The sequence below is a fragment of the Chiloscyllium plagiosum genome, unplaced genomic scaffold (genome assembly GCF_037043375.1).
Source record: "Chiloscyllium plagiosum isolate Xiang-an unplaced genomic scaffold, Cpla_swu_hap1 HiC_scaffold_35, whole genome shotgun sequence".
NCBI lineage: Eukaryota > Metazoa > Chordata > Chondrichthyes > Orectolobiformes > Hemiscylliidae > Chiloscyllium > Chiloscyllium plagiosum.
Genome location: NW_028270173.1, coordinates 61,412,720 through 61,430,417, shown reverse-complemented (window position 1 = coordinate 61,430,417; position 17,698 = coordinate 61,412,720).

The window sequence follows — 17,698 nt, the reverse complement described above, 5'->3', positions numbered from 1 at the left end:
CCCTACTCACTCGACTTTAAGTATTGGGCTGGAGTTTAAGAAGTAAAAGACGATTGACCTTTACCATCAGATTAGGTTTCCAGTAGACGATGATGACATAAAAATCAAAACCAAAGGCTCTGCAAACTCCTCTCTGGCTTCCCAGAGAATTCTAGTATAATTCTAGCATATTTTAAAATATATTGAAATCTTATGTCTCTGAATCGACTATTCTGATCAGACAGTGAATCCTCCCGAAGTCAATGAAGGGTGCAGGAGGGAATGCCTTAAGCAGCACTGGGCTGTTCATCTCGTGAAACATGCACAAGGACCACTTAGGTGCCAACAGCCAAAGCAGCAAGTGAAAGACAGAGTTTATCAGATTTTACGACAAATAATGTCGTAATGTCTACAGTCCAACCACATCCAGCGGTATTCGTGATGGACAGTTCAACAATACAAATCTTGAGATCGCTCCACAACTATCTCCAATCCTCCATGATAGATGAGAACAGGACATCACTGTAAAAGTTCATTGTTAAGCATTCACAGCACTCTTGAGCACAAGCACCAAATAGATGATCAATCTCGCACATCGAAAGGCTCTTTATCCAATTCGATCCACTCCATAGAATATCATTGAATGGCTGGAAGCACTAGCTATTGCAAAGTTTTTGGGAACTCTCAATATGACATGTGGTCCAAAACTTGATTATGATGCACAGCCAAGCTGATCCAGTACACATACAAAATGAGTAATTATCCAGCATTGCAGAGCATGTCCAAGGAGTGTTCTGAACACAAAAAGCACAACAAACCCAATATCGCCCCCATTGGGTGGCTCCCAAGCATCAGAAAAGTGATGCAAGTGCTTTCGTCAAAATTCAGAAATAACCAGCTGACTGAACCTGAGAATCAAGAACAGAAATTACCGAACAAATTCAGCAGGTCTGGCAGCATCAGTAGACAGAAAGTACAGTTAATGCTTCGCATTTAGGGATACCTGTCCAAAACTCGAAACATTAATCTTGCTTCCTCTCCACAGATGCTGCCACACCTGCAGAAATTTCCCATTAATATCTGGGGTTTTTTCTTTCTGTTTTACAGCATCCGTAATTCTTTCCGTTATTTTTTCGTCACTGAAACTTAGTTTGGGTTCTGCTAGGGCTCTCAGCTACTGACCTCATGATACCCTCGGTTCAAACAAGGACAAAAGAACTCAGTTCAAAAAATGAGGTGGGAGTGATTGCACTTGATAGCAAAGTGGCATTTTACTGAGTAAGAAATGAACGAGAGCAAAACAGGCATCAGTTGAAGTCAATGTAAAACCTGCAGCAACTGGAGTTATGTTTGGCACAAAAAGAAGATAGTTGCAGTGGTCGGAGCTCTGTCACTCAGCATTAACACATCGTTGCAGGAGTTCCTTCCAGATACATCCTCTGTCCAGCCGTGTTCAGCTGCAACATGACAAGGCCACCAGTGGGGATGATAATGAAGATTGCACATCTCCTGCATTGCTTGCAAATTCTCAAATACTGAAGCAATCCGTGTCTAAATTCAGCAAAATCTGCACAGTATTGAGGTTTGGGCTGTTATATTCATGTCACACTCAGCTCAACAAGAGGGAGTTGAATTGTGGCCCTTCGACATTCAATGACATTATCATGACGGATTTCCCCGAGTCAGAATTGTCCGTTCACCATCAACAACATTAGCCAGATAAATATTGTGCTTACAAGAATAAGTAAAAAGCAAGAATTACAACAAAGACTAACATATCTCCTGACTCCCCTGAGACTGTCCAGCATTCAGAAGTTACCAGTTCGGAGTATAATGGAATAATCCCCATCTGCCTGGATTAGTGAACACCAACAACAAGTTGTAGAAGTTTGAAATCACTGAGCAAAAATCAGCCTTCGTGATTAGTACCACATACACAATTACCTCTTCTTCCATCTCTCGTCGCAGCAGTGCGTACCATCTCCAACTTGGACTTCAGAATTTCACAACATAATCTTCAGAAAACTCATTTCAAATCCACAGCCACTAAAGGACGTTGTGATAAATATTTGTGAGTCAAAGGTAAACAGAATGATAGGAAAGGAGGGAGGTGGTAGATTAGATTCAAAGTGCATTGCAGTCTTGGCGAATGAGGCTAATCAGAAGGTCCAAGCACAAAACGAATCCATCAAAAACGCAGAAAGTTAAAAGTTGCAATTGCTTTGCTCTGTGTCAGCTGTGGAATATCAACGGTGTATAAACATACACACCAAAACCTTGATATCTCTCTTTGCAGCTCCATTATTTCTTTGAGCGTTGCTTTCTCGTGGGCTGACAACGAGATATATCATGCAAAAGTTCTGGTTTGATGAATTTGCCTTTGACAAGGGTGTGTTCATATGATGTTATATTGGATCAGTTGAGGATTAGTACTTAATTAGTATTTAATTTTAATAAGTATATCAACCGATGAAGTTATGCATTTTTGCTTGCGTGTTTGTATTTTAATTAAAATGCATTTTCCATTCTATCCAATAAATGACCAATCGAATCATATCTAGAACACAGCGCTGACACTTGCATTTAAAAAGTTAAAACTTAGACGCTCATCTATCTTCTTGACATATTTTGAGGGGGTTTAGTTTAGTCCATAATACAATATTACAAAATAGTCATAATGGAACACGTTACGTGCCCAGATGTGGGCTGGGATGCTTGTAGATTATGGACCATGAAAGCGAAAGATGTCCTGGACTGCATGCAGACAGTCTTCCTGTTCCTGGTCCGAAACGAAAACATGACGTGTTGACCCAAAATCAGGGAATACCTGCAATGTGCGAACAGGCCCTTCAGTCCACACTGATCCTCCAAAGACCCATTACTCTACACTTATCCTTGACTAAAGCACCGGACCTGGGCATCTCTGAACATTGTGAGTAATTTAGCATGGCTAATCCACCTAACTTGTACATCTTTGGATTGTGGAAGGAAACCAGAGGAAACTCACGCTGACGCGGTGAGAATGTGTAAACTCGACACAGATAGTCGCCTGAGGCTGGAATTGAATCCCATTTCCTGCTGCTATGAGGCAGCAGAGCTAACCACTGAGACTCAGTGCCTCCACTAAGCTGTTAAAAATTAGGTGCACCAAGACGATCACGTTTCAGTTTCAAAAAAATTGAGTTACAGTAGTCATTGAATTCTTTAGATCACATGATGGCGGAGAAAGGCATACAACTATCGACAATTAGAAATATCAGTTAGCTGACCGTGAATTTCAATAGGCCAACCACAGAGGTGGCAGAATCGATTGGAATGAGAGGTTTTCAGGACACATAAGAACTCCACAATAGGCTACCTTTAAAGGTGAAATGGTTCGAACAAAGTCAATGCATATTCTCTCAAATGAGAAAGTTAGAACAAACAAATTCAGATCACACAGGATGCAGAGGAGATAGAAATTTGAATAATGAAGAAAGCGTGTAGGAGGGATAAGTGCCTGGTAGAAAATAAGATGAACAACCAAGGGGAATATTGAATCTTCAGAGATGATGTGAGAAAGAGAAGTAAAGGTGAATTATGAGAAAACACCTGCAGCCAGCATAAAGAGTAATGCCAAGGTCTTCTATGGCCAATAAAAGCGTAAAAGGGTGGGAGAAGAGGTTTACACTAGGAGGCAGGGGGAATACCTCAAGTGTTAAATGAATGCTTTGCACCTGCATTTAACAAAGAGAAATGTGTTACTCAGGCCATTGTGACAGTAAAGAGAGCACAGTCACTCGAAATCTTCAAAATTGATCGGTCAACGACAATGGGAACTTAAAGTTGACAAGGCAATTGGATCGGATGAGATTCCTTCAAAGGATTTGCAAGAATTGAGGATGGAAATTATACCGGCACAATCTTTCAGACTTTCCTTTACTCGGGACAGGAGCCAGAGTGGTGGAAAATTGCAAATACTATGACTGCATTCAGGAACGTTAATAAGGACATCCTGGCAAATATCTGCACGCCCGTTTACTTTCAGTGGTGGAATGTTTCTAGTGACGCAATTATTCCGGAAAGAATTAGTACTTATATGGGAAAATAGTTGGCTTATTAGGAAGAGGGTTTCTAAAAGGGAACTTCCATGGAACTAACGTGCTGAGCATTTTGGGGAAGTAAAAGATGACTGGTAGGGGTAGTGTTGTTGATGTGGTCAACGTTGATTTTCAGAAGACATTTGGTAGAATGGCACAACAGATGTGTGAAGAGAGGTACCTGTCATGGAATAAATGGATCAGTCTTAACTTTGATCCAAAATTAGCTGGGGCAGAGGAGAGTTTATCCTGGAGATCCCTTGAGGCGTCGCTGTGAATCTGTTATTGTTCTGATACACATCAATGATCTAAACCTTGGCATTGTAAACTTTGTGGAGGACTGTGTAGAATTGCAGAAAACTATGGGCTCGCAAATCGAGTGGGATGATAGTTGGCAGATGAGCTAAAATGCAGAGAAGTGTGAGATGGTGTACTTTGGAATGAAGAATATTTTTTAAAAATCAGCTAGTGAGGTGCACTGCCAAGAAAGATGCAGGAGTGGAGGGGGATGGTGAATTTATGCAAAGTTCATTGAAAGTGACGGGAAAGCTAGAAGGAGCAGGAAGTAAAACATGCAGCGTCTTCAGTTTTATGAAAAGGAGGATAGAGTACGAGAGCACGGACATAATGTTGAACTTGTACAAGATACCTGGATCAGGCGTCAGCTGGAGTCTGGACTGAGTGCAGAAACGTTTTCCAGGGTATGCTCCAGGACTGAGACACGCCAGTTATAAGAATAAATGGAAGTGGTTCGCTTTTCAGAAAAAGACATGAATACTATATCTGAGAGATGTTTTCAAAATCATGATTCGTTTCGATAGAGTAGATAAAGAGAAATTGTTCCTGTTCTTCAGGGGAACAAGAAAAAGAAACAGATGATCGGTTTAAAGTGATTTGCAAACGAAGAAATTGTGAAATGAGGAAAATCGTTTTCGGTCAAAATAGTTTGGGGTATGAAATACACTGCCTGAAAAACTGGTGGAAGCATGTTTAATTCTTTCATTCAAGAAGCCATTGTGCTATTATTTGGTTAGAAATAACGTGCAAGGTATTGGGGGTGAGAATTTGTTTGAGAGGGGACACACAGGTTTACACTCAGTAATGATGCAGATTTAATGATCCAGTTCAGGCAGGATACACCATATCTGGTAAGTGATTACGTGGGTTGAGGAAATGATAGGAGTGATGAAGGACTGTACCTGGCGTAGCAGAGGGGTTAATATTTGCAGAATGCTGACAGTGGAAGGAAGAAGATAGATTTGGTTGGGTCATTCTGCTGGGGTTAGCAGAATTGAAGGAGGATTCAGCAGAAATTTTTAATTCCCAAGACGAATGGTAGGGAAAATAAGGGCATTGCGATACTTAATGTTATTCTTGTAGGGAGGGAAATGGGTGAGGACAGAAATGTGTGATAGCTTTACAAATCCCACACAAGCCAGTCTGACAAGAAAAATGCCCACTTCTTACTCCTGATGTTCACTCTACTTTCTTCGGACCATGTACCTTAGGTTCTGCAGCTCGCACTCGGATGCCACTTCACGATTATACATTCAGCTTGTGTGCAGATAGCGTGTATCACTAAACTGGCGATGTTTCTTGGGTTCTCTGCGTTCCAGTAATTCTCAGCTGCATCAGTCAAATGCTGCTTATGGGATTTCTTAGCTGTACTAAGTCATTATGAAGAAACCAAGGTTTCTGGTATGTCTCCGCGACTAATCTGATTAGCAATACGTACTGCATCCGTTAGTTCCCCCCGACTTCGTTGGCTCCTTACTGCTCAGACAGTAATACTTTTTTTTGGAATGAAAAACTATTCCCCGTCCTCAAACAATTAGATGGCCATGGTTTAAGAGTATCGCCAATAGCTATGTCAGCTGAATATATTGTTAGAGATGGGGTAAACCGTCCTGCTTAATTTAAAATCAGCAACACAGAAAATATTTATCCCATGCAGCAATCTGCAGCACTCGAGTGGCCAAAAACGATTCAAAGTAAAAAATCGCAAATTTATTTGCTAAAGTATAACAGAATAATTGACTCACCACTACTTACAATGTCTTTTTCTATCCCATCGTTTATCTTCCCTTCTATAATTCTAGACTGATAAAAACTTCCAATTAAAATTTGCAAAACAACACTTCTTATCTCAAAACCAGACAGCTTTAGTTCTTGTCTTCGGATTTTCCTGTGTCTTCATCTCTCGTTGTTCGGAATTCCTGCGTTACAGATTTCTGATCGAAAAGGGACTTTTAAGAGCGATATTTCTTTCAAGCAGTGTCTTACATGCTCGGACGTGACATATGTCCTCCCATCCGTTCAATTTTCCTCTGTCTTATACTCCAGAGTATCGGATTGTGTCATTGGCTTTTAAGATTATCAATATAGCCAATTGAAATTTGAAAGGAGTTTGTTATGTTCCGTGTATAATTTAAACTGATCGGACAAATTCGAATTTGTATTTTGTCTCCAAGCAACCAACTAATCGAGTTGTTCAACCCAGTGTTACATTGTTAACTTTTTGAGAACACTGAGTGTTGTGTCCGATAGTTCCACAGATCTAAATCTCTCAAAGGTATACCCACATCTTCGTAACACTTATCAAAACAAGTCCTCAGGATCAGGCACTGCAAATGACTACACTATACATTGGTTCTGTGCCTTCAGTGTATCCAAAAGTAAGGAGGAGATAATTTTTGGCTTTAGTGATTGGTGCATCATTGGATTCAGCTGAACATCTACTGTTTCATATTTCTCCTTTCTTCGTTTCCACGACTCCATCACATTGCTAATGTTGTTGAAGCTCAGTCAGTTCTATCAATTATACTGTTCTAACTATTTTTGTCTGGAATTCCTTGTATCCATTTTTGTGCCATGTGTTGCCATCACCTTCTCCTGTGTATGGAAATCCTTCGAGAGAAAGTGATCAGGAAACTGGGAATCCAAATTCCTGAAACATCAGTCGCATTGTGATTGCGTCAGTGTGTGTGTGTGTGTGTGAGAGAGAGAGAGAGAGAGAGAGAGAGAGAGGGAGAGAGGTGGAGAAATGGATTAAGGAAATACAGAAATGATATGGTTCAGGAGCAAGGACAAGAAAACAAGTGACAGCGTTTAAAAGAGAGGGAAGATGGACTTTGCAGAAATAAAGAGATGTAGGGAGAATATAAATGCTAGACGAGCTGAAACAGAAAGAGACAGAAAACTGCGACAAAGAATACAGGGGATTGGAGATGAAGAAAAAAGAGATACATGTATGTAGAGAACAAATAAATGGAAAAGAATAGAAAAGAGCAAGGGAGATAACAGATTGGAAAAATAGGCTAGTTCAGAGAGCGAGAGATGTCGAGAGACAAATTAGCAGACATGTTGAGAAACCCTGCGAGGAAAGATCTTATGAGGGAGATATATGACTCACCGATATGGGGACGTAGAATGAACCTCCCTCTCTCCCTCTCTATCTCTCTATTCATTTCTCCCTTTGAGCATCTATCTCTCCTCCTATTCTTTTGTCTCGCTGCCTTTTTCCCCTATCTCTGTCTTTTTCATTTGTTTCAATGCATATCTCGCACGTTCCATTTGTGCTCCTTTCTCTCTCCTCTTGTCGTTACCTTTTCAATTTCTATCCATCCCCAGTCTGCCTCTTGTTCCCGCTCACGTGCCATGCGTGGTTAGCTCAGTTGTTTAGAGCGTGGTAAGGTTGTAGATCCAATGGCTCTGCGAGTTATTCCTTTCTCATTAGAGAAACGATATGAAGAAGAGTTCGAAGAAGGTCATAGCATCCACGACACAAACTCTGATAACTCTACATAGATGCTGCCAGACCTGCTTATATTTTATCCAGCAATTTATGTTTTCGCTCTGAATTTCCATCAGCTGCACTTCTTTTGATTTTCCATTTACGTGAGAGTTGTGTGGTACTCGTGTATCTTGTCAGTCAATTTGTGAATGGGAACTGTGGCAGAGGGCATGATGGGCCAAGTGGCCTGCTTGGGCAGGTACAGTGGTGCTCAGTGGTTAGCACTGTTGTCTCACTGCACTAGGGACTTGTGTTTGGTTCCAGCCCCCGATGACTGTGTCTGTGGAATTTGCATTCTCCCTGTGACTGTGTGGTGTTCCAGTTTTACTCCCACAGTTCAAAGATCTGCAGGTTAGTTGGATTCGCCATACTAAATTGCCCCAAAATTTCCACTTGTTGCATGTGGATTTGTCCTGGTAACTGCAGAGATCAGGTTGTAGGGTGGGGGTCGGGTGTGGTTCTGGCTAGAATGCTTTTTGGAGGGTTAGAATCGCCTCTTTCTACACTGTATGGAATCTATAATCATACTTTAGTGTGTTGGCCTTGCTCAAATCTCTCTTCTCTCTTTCCCAGTCTGACTTCCTCTGTTTTTATCTTTCCCAACCATTTTCTTCCATTATATTTACCGATTGCTCTGCCTCTCAGTCTCAAATATCATCCAATATTATGTCTCCCCTTACTCCCTCGATTTCCGAATCTTCATTTCTTTGTTATCGCTTTTTTCTCTCTCATTCTGTTTCTTGCTCTTTCCGAGACAATCAAGAACCTATTTCTCTCAGTCTGATAGACAGTCAATAACCTGTACTCCAATGAATTCATAGATTTACCATTCTCTGGCTGAAGTCTTTTTTCCTTATCTCTGTTATATAAGGTCTCTCTGAGGCCGTGCCCTCGGGTAAAGTCTCTCCTGCCGATAGAAACAGCTTCCCAACATCCAATGTGTCCAGATCATTCAGTATTCTGTAAGTTTCATTAAGGACCCCCTCGTCCTGCCAAACACCATCGAATACAGACCCAGAGTCCTCAAACGTTCCCTATATGTTAAGCTTTTCCTTCCTGGGACCATTGTTGTAACCGGAACTGAACGTTCTCCAGGGCCAGAACATTCTTCCGAATATATGGGGCCCAACACTGTGCACAATGCACCAAATGTGGCCTGACCCGAGGCTTAAGTAGCCTCAAAAGTACATACGTGCTTTAATATTCAAATCCTCCCAAAATAAATAGCTCAGTGATTAGCAGCCCTGCCTCACACTGTCAGGGACTCAGATTCGATTCCAGCCTCGAGTGACTGTCTGTGTGGAGTTTGCTCATTCTCGCTGTGTCTGCATGAGTTTCCTCTGGATGCAATGGTGTCCTTCACACTGTCCAAAGATGTGCAGGCTAGGTGAACTGGCTGAGCTAAATTGCCCACAGTGTTCAGAGATGTGTAGGTTAGGTGCATTAGACAGGGTAAGGGTATCGGTCTGGGTGGGATAGTCTTCAGAGGATTGGTATCAACCTGTTGGGCCAAATGGCCTGTTTATACACTGTACTGATTCTTCGATCATTACATTTGTCTTCCTAACTACCGACTGAACCTGTGTGTTTAGCTTGGGAGAATCCTGCACTAGAACTCCGAAGTATTTTTGCACTTCAGACATCTGAATTGTCTCCCCACTTAGAAAATTGTCCATTCCTCTATACTTACTACCAAAGTGCATGACGTCACATTTTCCCCACATGAAGCTCCATCTTCCAATTCTTTTTCCACTCTCTTAACCTGTCTAAATCCTTGTTCAGCCACCCCAATTCCTCAACGCTAACTGTCTCTCTACCCATCTTTGTATCGTCTGCAAACGTAGCCAGAATGCCCTCAGTTCCTTCATCTTCATCGTTCATGCATGAAGTGAAAAATGGTTGTCCCAACTCTGATCCTCGCAGAACACCACCTGCCACTAGCTGCCTTCTTGAGAAGAACCTTTTTGTCCCCTCTCTCTGCTTCCTGCCAGAAATACATGCTAGCAACTTGCCTCTGCCACCATGGGCCCTTATCTCACTCAGTAGCCTCCTTGAAGCACATTGTCAATGGGCCTTCCGAAAGTCCAGGTAGTTAACATCTATTGGTTGTCCTTGCTCAAACCTGCTTGTTACTTCTGAACCGAGCTCTAGCAGATTCGTCAGGTAAGACCTTTCCTTCCTGAAACCATACTGATTTTGTCCTATTTTACCATACACTTCCAAGCATTCAGAAATCGCATTGTTCACAGTGGATTCCAAGATCTTGCCCACAACCGAGGTTAGGTAATTTGTCTGCAATTTTCTGTCTTGTGCCTTATTATACAGGTCTGCAATGTTAGTGATTTTACACCCCTCTGGGACCCTCCCTGATTTTATTGATTCCTGAAAGATCATCACTAACGACTCCCCTTTGTCTTCAGCTACTTCCATCAGAATTCTGGAGTATAGACCATCTGGTCCAGGAAATTTATCCACCTTCAGGCCATTCAGTTTTTCTAGCAATTTCACCTTGGTGATGGTCACCATACATACCTTTGCCCCTCAATGACATGATTTTTGCCTATCTCAAAGAAACTCTTGCAGTGTTCCTTTATATTATTGTCTAGCTTACCCTCATATTTAATCTTCCCCCTCCTTATCTCTCTACCATTTGACCGAAATCTTCCTTCTTTCATTTCTGCCCTTTCGTTCTGTATTTATTTTTATTTAAAATCCCCCGACTCAGATTTCCCAACACTCTCTCTGAAATACATACTGTTTGCTTCGCTCTTGAATTGTTTCATTATCTCAACCGCTTATTTTTTGCTTGCACTTTTCTTTCTTTCCTTCACCGGCAGTCGATCTTTCCAGTGTTGAGGCATTTACCTATTTGCTCGATTCTCAATCTGTTATTTCTCTAAGTCAAGGTATTCCTACTGTCTCTCTCAGCTTCCTAACCTCCATTTGTCTAATATTCATTCTCTTCTTTCAGTATCTCTGTCTCCAGCTCCTGTTACCCCCACTAACATTCACTAATCAATGTCTCCATTATTCTCTCCCTGTATCTTCTTCTCTGTTTTTGTCCTTTCTTTCTGTGTCCGTTGATCATTTCTGTACCTTTGAATCCCAACACGCAACTTTCTTTACTTTTCTATCAGTTGAACTTTTATTTTCTTATCATCCTGAGTTTCACCATGGTTCTATTTCCTTTTCGAAATATGAGCTACAACTCTACAGCAGTAGAACGACACCAGCTGAGCTCGAACAAAACTAAAGGCCGAAATGGCCTTTTTCTGTGAGGCAAGCATTCCATTGGTACGGTTGATGTTATCTTCACCTCTGGAGAAAAGTATAATTAATAATGCTGATCCCAAAAATGTCTGAGCATGGCTTGATAGTGATCAATTGTATTTCATAATGGATAGGAGCCTTTCTAGTTTGTAAGATTATAGACCAAAGTCTACAATAGAATATCCAAGTTATGAAACCAAGTTATTAAATTTACGAATGCACTCAGTTCTCTGGGTGCCGATCATAATCGATTTCATTCTACAATGATTGTTTGAGCATTAGTATCCGACATCTGTCATGCTGTGAATAGTTTTCAAAACTATGTGTTTTTCGTATGATTTCTCTGGCAGTGCAGAGTGATTGTTTTTGTAAAACCAGACAGCACGTTCCACTTGTGAGGGAGAGCACATTATCAACAATATGACGCAGGACAGAGGGCTGTTTCTAAAGAACCTTCGGTTTTTTTCATGTTTCAATGCGTCTTACAAACAGTTGTGAAGGCACTTTTCACAGTGTTCACAGACTTTATCCTCAACTGAGCCTAGTCACTTCCTCATTATGATTATTTGTGCAGTAACTGAACGACTACGGCATATATCTAATTTCATGTCTATTCAGCATATAGCACATTTAGCAATTGAAACAGTAAAACGCCCCGAGACAAAGAGTAAGACGATGGATCTCCTTCAGTTTTCATCTCTGGATACTTGGAACATTGTCCACAACTGCAAGTTTGGAGACACATGCAATCTCTGTAATAAAATGTGTCAGAAAGTTCATAATTCATGGAAGAAGTTCAAAATAAATGGGAATAAAGAAGTTACATTTTGTGGAGTGAGAGGTGAACAATCTGGAAACGAACTGTGAATATTGAGTTGTGCCTTCCTGCTGGACAGAGTGCAGGCTCGTAATGTTACTGGACTAAACAATTAAAGCTAATCAATGTTCTGAAGTGTGGTTTCAAATCGCAAAGCGACTTCTGTGGCTCAGTGATTAGCACTGCTGCCTCACAGCTCCAGGGTTCTATGTTCGATTACAGCCTTGGGCAACTGTCTGTGTGGAGATTGCACATTCTCACCGTGTCTGAGTGGGCTTCCTCCGGGTGCCTTCGTTTCCACCCACCCATCACAAAGATGTGCAGGCCAGATGAATTGGCCATGCTAAATTGCCCATAGTGTTAGATACATTAGTCAGAGGGAAATGATTCAGGGAGGGTAACTCTTTGGAGAGTCAGTGCGGTCTTGTTGGACCGAAGGGCTTGTTTCCACATTAGAAAAAATCTAATCTTGTGGAAACATATTCAACGAATTGGTGCAGAAACGATGGACTGAATGGCCTGTCTCGATTCTGATGTTAAGATCGTAGCTAACTCGATGTTCCATTAAGAGTGTTTGACACATATGCATGTGCTAATTCTCATATGGCGCACTTGAAGCAGTGCAATTTCTCACTCGGTACGATCATGAGAAAATACATAAGACAGATAGTAACTGGTGTGGCATGGCTCAAAAGTAATATCACCACTGAATTTAGAAATTGTGATTGGAGGATGAAGCACTGAATAGGAAATACAAAGACGTTAGAGTACAAAAGGGAGCATGTTAAAGCTGTCAGTCATTGGAGCTAAACTTTAACAAGACGTCTGCAAATACAATGAGCGAGATAAATTGGCAAATATTAGATCAAAACTGTTAACGTTTTGTTTCGAAAACACTCATTAATTTGATTGTATTTTTATTTGATGTTGGAGCCAGAAAAACATGACGATTGGAAACATATGAATTTTCTCATAATTGACGATTCCTACAAAAACCCAATTCAAAGGTAATCACAAGTGAAGTTTGTGGTAAAGCGCTATTGATTCTGATATAAATTGAATATTGTTCCATGGAAACTGCACTCAATTCGAGATAAACACAGGATGTTGTTTGGATTAATTCTGAATCTGACGCAAATTACTTTGTTAATTTCAGGAAGAAAAGTCTTTTTTTTACTGCTTCGTGGTGGGACATCATTTCTCTATCGATTCAGATCTTTTGTCCATGTTTGAATTAAGATAGGAATGAGGTCAGGAGCTGAGTGGCCCGGGCAGAACGTAAGCTGGGCATCACTAAGCAGTGTATTGCTGATTGGGTGCTTCATTATAGCGCTGTTGATGACATCTTTCATCACTTTCCCGATGAGTGAGGTATGCTAAAACGGCAGTAATTGGCCATGTTGGATTTGTCTGACGTTTTGTGTACGGAACATATATTGTTTAGAATGTGAAGCCATTCTCTCAACTTGTACCTCAGCCATATATTTAATTATCTCAAACTTCATGTCCAAACATCAATCTTACTTCTGACTGGTTGAGTCTTCAGAAGAAAACGTTACAATGTCAAAACTCCTGTCTTTCCAGCTTCTCTCTCAAGGACTAATGCTGATGTTAAAATGGCAATAAGCCGGCTCCTTTCAACACATTCCCAATCTGGAGAGCAGGTACTATGCTCACAATCAACTAATATATATGCACATGTTTAGCCTCAGTTATTTATTTTCCTCTGGCGAGAAAGGCACTCTCTATTTTCAATCGACATCACAATCATATATAAATTTGTTTGGACTATACAACATATATGAAGTTGGTGTCGCAACCAGAAAGTCCTTTTTTCCCCAAACAACGATTTCAACGAGAAATGTAACAACAGAATGAATAGGTATTTCATCATTTTCTTCAACTCTGCGCAGAATTACACTGCATCATTGCATAAATACAAGTGTTGGTGGTGGAACGTAACAGCTGAAGGATAAATTCTATTTCTCTAACTATATAATGCAGTCTGACAGAAATGCATCCCAATCACCACATTTTATAACAGACAGAGAATGTCATAAAAACAGCCCACGACACGAGAAAATTTGTGGATATCGAAAATATGGAAATACTGAATTTTCTCCGGTTCCTCATCTCTTGCTAATGTTAATTGACTGAAATTCACTGGCTCTGGAATCTCTGACGGACTATGTTGGCAGCTATGATGTGTCTGACCGTTAAGAGATGAAACAGTAGAATGAGGACAAATTTGATACAGGAGGTAGTCACATAATGAAGAAGTTAAATTGTTCTCCACAGCAGTGTAAAGCGCACATTCATTGTTACATTGCAAAACTAGGGGTCAGTGGCCAGCCGATATTCACTTGTGTATATAAAGTACTAGAAAATATTCTTGAGAAAGCTCAACACAGCTACATTTCCTATAATTATAGCCACCATTTCCTCAGTGAAATATTTAGATTTCATCTTCTGGCAAAAAATAAATACCCGTCAATCGAAGGTAAATATGACGGTGAACAAGACAGAAGTCTGTTGCTGCATATAATAGGACAGCATTGATATTACACCCACGAATGGACTTTAAAAAATAAAACTGTCCCCAATGAGCTATAGGTATGAGTCTCATTATCAAATCGAGGATATCTACCAATAGATCCGCCGCTGCCATGGCTACCAAGTAGTCCGTGACTGATTTGCAAAATCCACATTGACATCGTTACAATCGCCACTAAGTTTATTGCAAGGAGAGGGGATGAATAAAGTAATTACACAGAAATGTGATATCAAAAGCATCACTTTAGAAGAGCCAGGATAAACTTGAAACTTTGAAGGAATTGATCGATTTAATTATGAAATGTCATTCCAAATTAATTTATTCCAAATTCCTTGGCATTGAATACTCCAAAGATAATTAGCAGGAGTAATATGAGTGTTTAATATTGAGCTTTAAAAATGATATTGCCAAACCAGATTGTTAAAGGTTAATTATTAAGGGTTATGACAATGAACTGGAGTTATATTTCGTGCAAAAGGCAGATAGTTGCAGTGATTGGAGTTATGCCACCTCAGCATTAGCACATCTCTGCAGGAGTTCCGTAGAGCTATGTCCTATGTTCAGCCATGTTCAGGGGCAACAGTGGAGATGGTACTGATGATTGCACATATCCGGCAATCTTTGCAATTTCTCAGATACTGACGCATTCCATGTCTAAATACAGCTCGACCTGCACACTATAGAGGTTTGAGCTGAAAAATGGCGAGTAATATTCATGCCATACATGTGCCAGCTCAGCGACAGAGTTCGATTGTGGCCCCTCGACATTCAATGACATTATCATGATGGAATTCGCCAAAATCAAGATTGTCCATTCACCATCGACAGCATTAGCCAGATAGGTCTTCATCTTACAAGATCAAGTCAAAGGAAAGATATGCTACAATGAGTAACTTATCTCCTTCTGTCGAGGGACTATCCAGAATTTAGGAGTTACAAGTCGGGAGTATAACGGAATAATCATCATTTGCCTGAATTAGTGAAACCCCAATAACAAGCTGTAGAAGTTCTACACTACTGAACATAAGTCAACCTTCGTGATTAGTACCACATAAACAGTTTCCTCTTCTACCACCTGTAGTCGCAGCAGGGAGCACCATCTGCAATTAGCACCTCAAAAATCACAGATACTCTTTAGAAAGCTCTTTTCAAACCCACCACCATTAAACTCTAGAATGACGAATCCAGCAGATCCATGGGAACACTAGGCTCTGCAACGGCCTCCCAACGACCCATAATTCTAATCCGGAAATATATTCGGAGAGTTTGGGTGCACTTGTTGGAGCAAATGTTTGTTTACACCTGTAGGGATTCTATAATATCGCTTTTTCTTCAGTGGTGCATGGCCCTCGTCATGGAAACTGCTCGCAAACAGCATTGTGAGGCAACCACCAAAATGAAAGCACTGGGTCAAGAAGGCAGCTCGTCACCTAGCTTTCAAGATCAAATAGCCAGCCAACGACGCCCACATCCTACGCAAATATGTTTGCAGGTTTAATAAAGCAAAGATTGTAACCCACAGATACTGCGGAATGTTATAGAAATCAGGAGATCAACTGGTTTCTCTTAGTGTCTTGGCATTTGACAAATATTCCTATTCATCAGAATTTTTTGAAAAGTGACAGTGAACTCAAGAACAGTTGTTTCCGGTCAAATATAAGTATTCAGTTCAGAAACATGCTCTGTACGTCTCGTAATTGTAAATTTTGAACGACAAATATATTGAACCAATTAAAACCTTTCAGTCGCTCTCCCTGGTCTTGCAGGGAAGGAAATGCATAAATTGGAATTTTCATCTGAAAGAAGAGTAATTTTCTCAAAACTGCACCATTCTGAAAAGTATGCAATAACAGGGTGTATCTGCATAAATCTTCGAAGGTGGCAAGATTTATTGAGAAATGGCTGAGCAAAAGATTTAATAAATGCATAGAGAACAGGGGAATGATGATGAAATTTTAACAACTTCTAGCTAGATTAAAACTACAATACTTTGTGCCCATAACTGATCATTATACGGATCCGTGACAGGCTACAGAGGAGATTTTTAAGAATGTGTCCAGGAAAAGCAACTTTTATCTGCAAAGACAGGTTTGAAAAATTGGGTTTGTTATTCAAGAAGTGATTAGCGTTTCCTGCAGAGGTGCCAAGGATTATGACATGATTGTATAACTTAGATAAGGACAAACTCTTTTGTCCACAGTTTTACGTTTTTTAATGATCTATTGATCAAGATGCAAATGGCATGCGTATGTTGAACGAACATTGTAATGTGTGGTTACGAGGCATCTTTGCTCTAAGAATCTGGGAAAAAATATGCAGCTTCATTGGTTCCTTATATGAACGAGATTATGTTGGTGCATGGACTTTCCCCAACCCCATAAATTATTTGGTAATAAACATTGAAATAGTCCACGTTAATACATGTCATTAGTTTTTTTTTTACTTCATGTCATACAGGAGTTCTTCCTTCTATTTGTCTTCATCAAAATACCGCCACAATCATTTGTTCTTTATATACAGTTACCCAAACTGTTCCTGAAGAAAACAGATATTTAGTACAGATATTTACATCTACAAAATGCACTGCAAAATTCGAAAAAAACGATTATCAGACAGCGCCTTTCAACCTGCAACCTAGAAGGACCGTCTCAGCACATACATGGAAACACTACCATCTTCAAGTTTCCCTGCAAGCAACTTACCATCCTCACTTGGACATATATCGCAGTTTCTTCACTGTCGTGTCAAAATCCTGGAATTCCTTCCCTGGTGGCTTTGTGGGTCAAACCAAAGCAGATGGATTGATGCAGTTGAAGAAAACAGCACACCCCCACCTTCTCAAAGGCAACTCATGATGGACAATAAATACTGGTCAGTCCGCTATGTGCACATCCCACAAAACGAACATTTTTTAAAAAAATTCGATTTGACTTTCACCGAAATAATTTGTTCCCATTTTCTGACCGTGCAAGTATGCCATATTTATTCTTTTTAACAAACACAGAAAACACTCACCAACACGTTTATATAATAACTAAAAAGCGAATAGAACTTGAAGTGATCAGGAGGAAATTTATTTAAAAAGGAACTATCGTCAAGACCGAGGTGAACTGGGGAGCTAGATTTGATTGATGGATTATAAAAGTTGTGTGTTAAATGAAGCAAGCGAAACGATGAATTAAACGTATATCACAGAAAATGTGGCT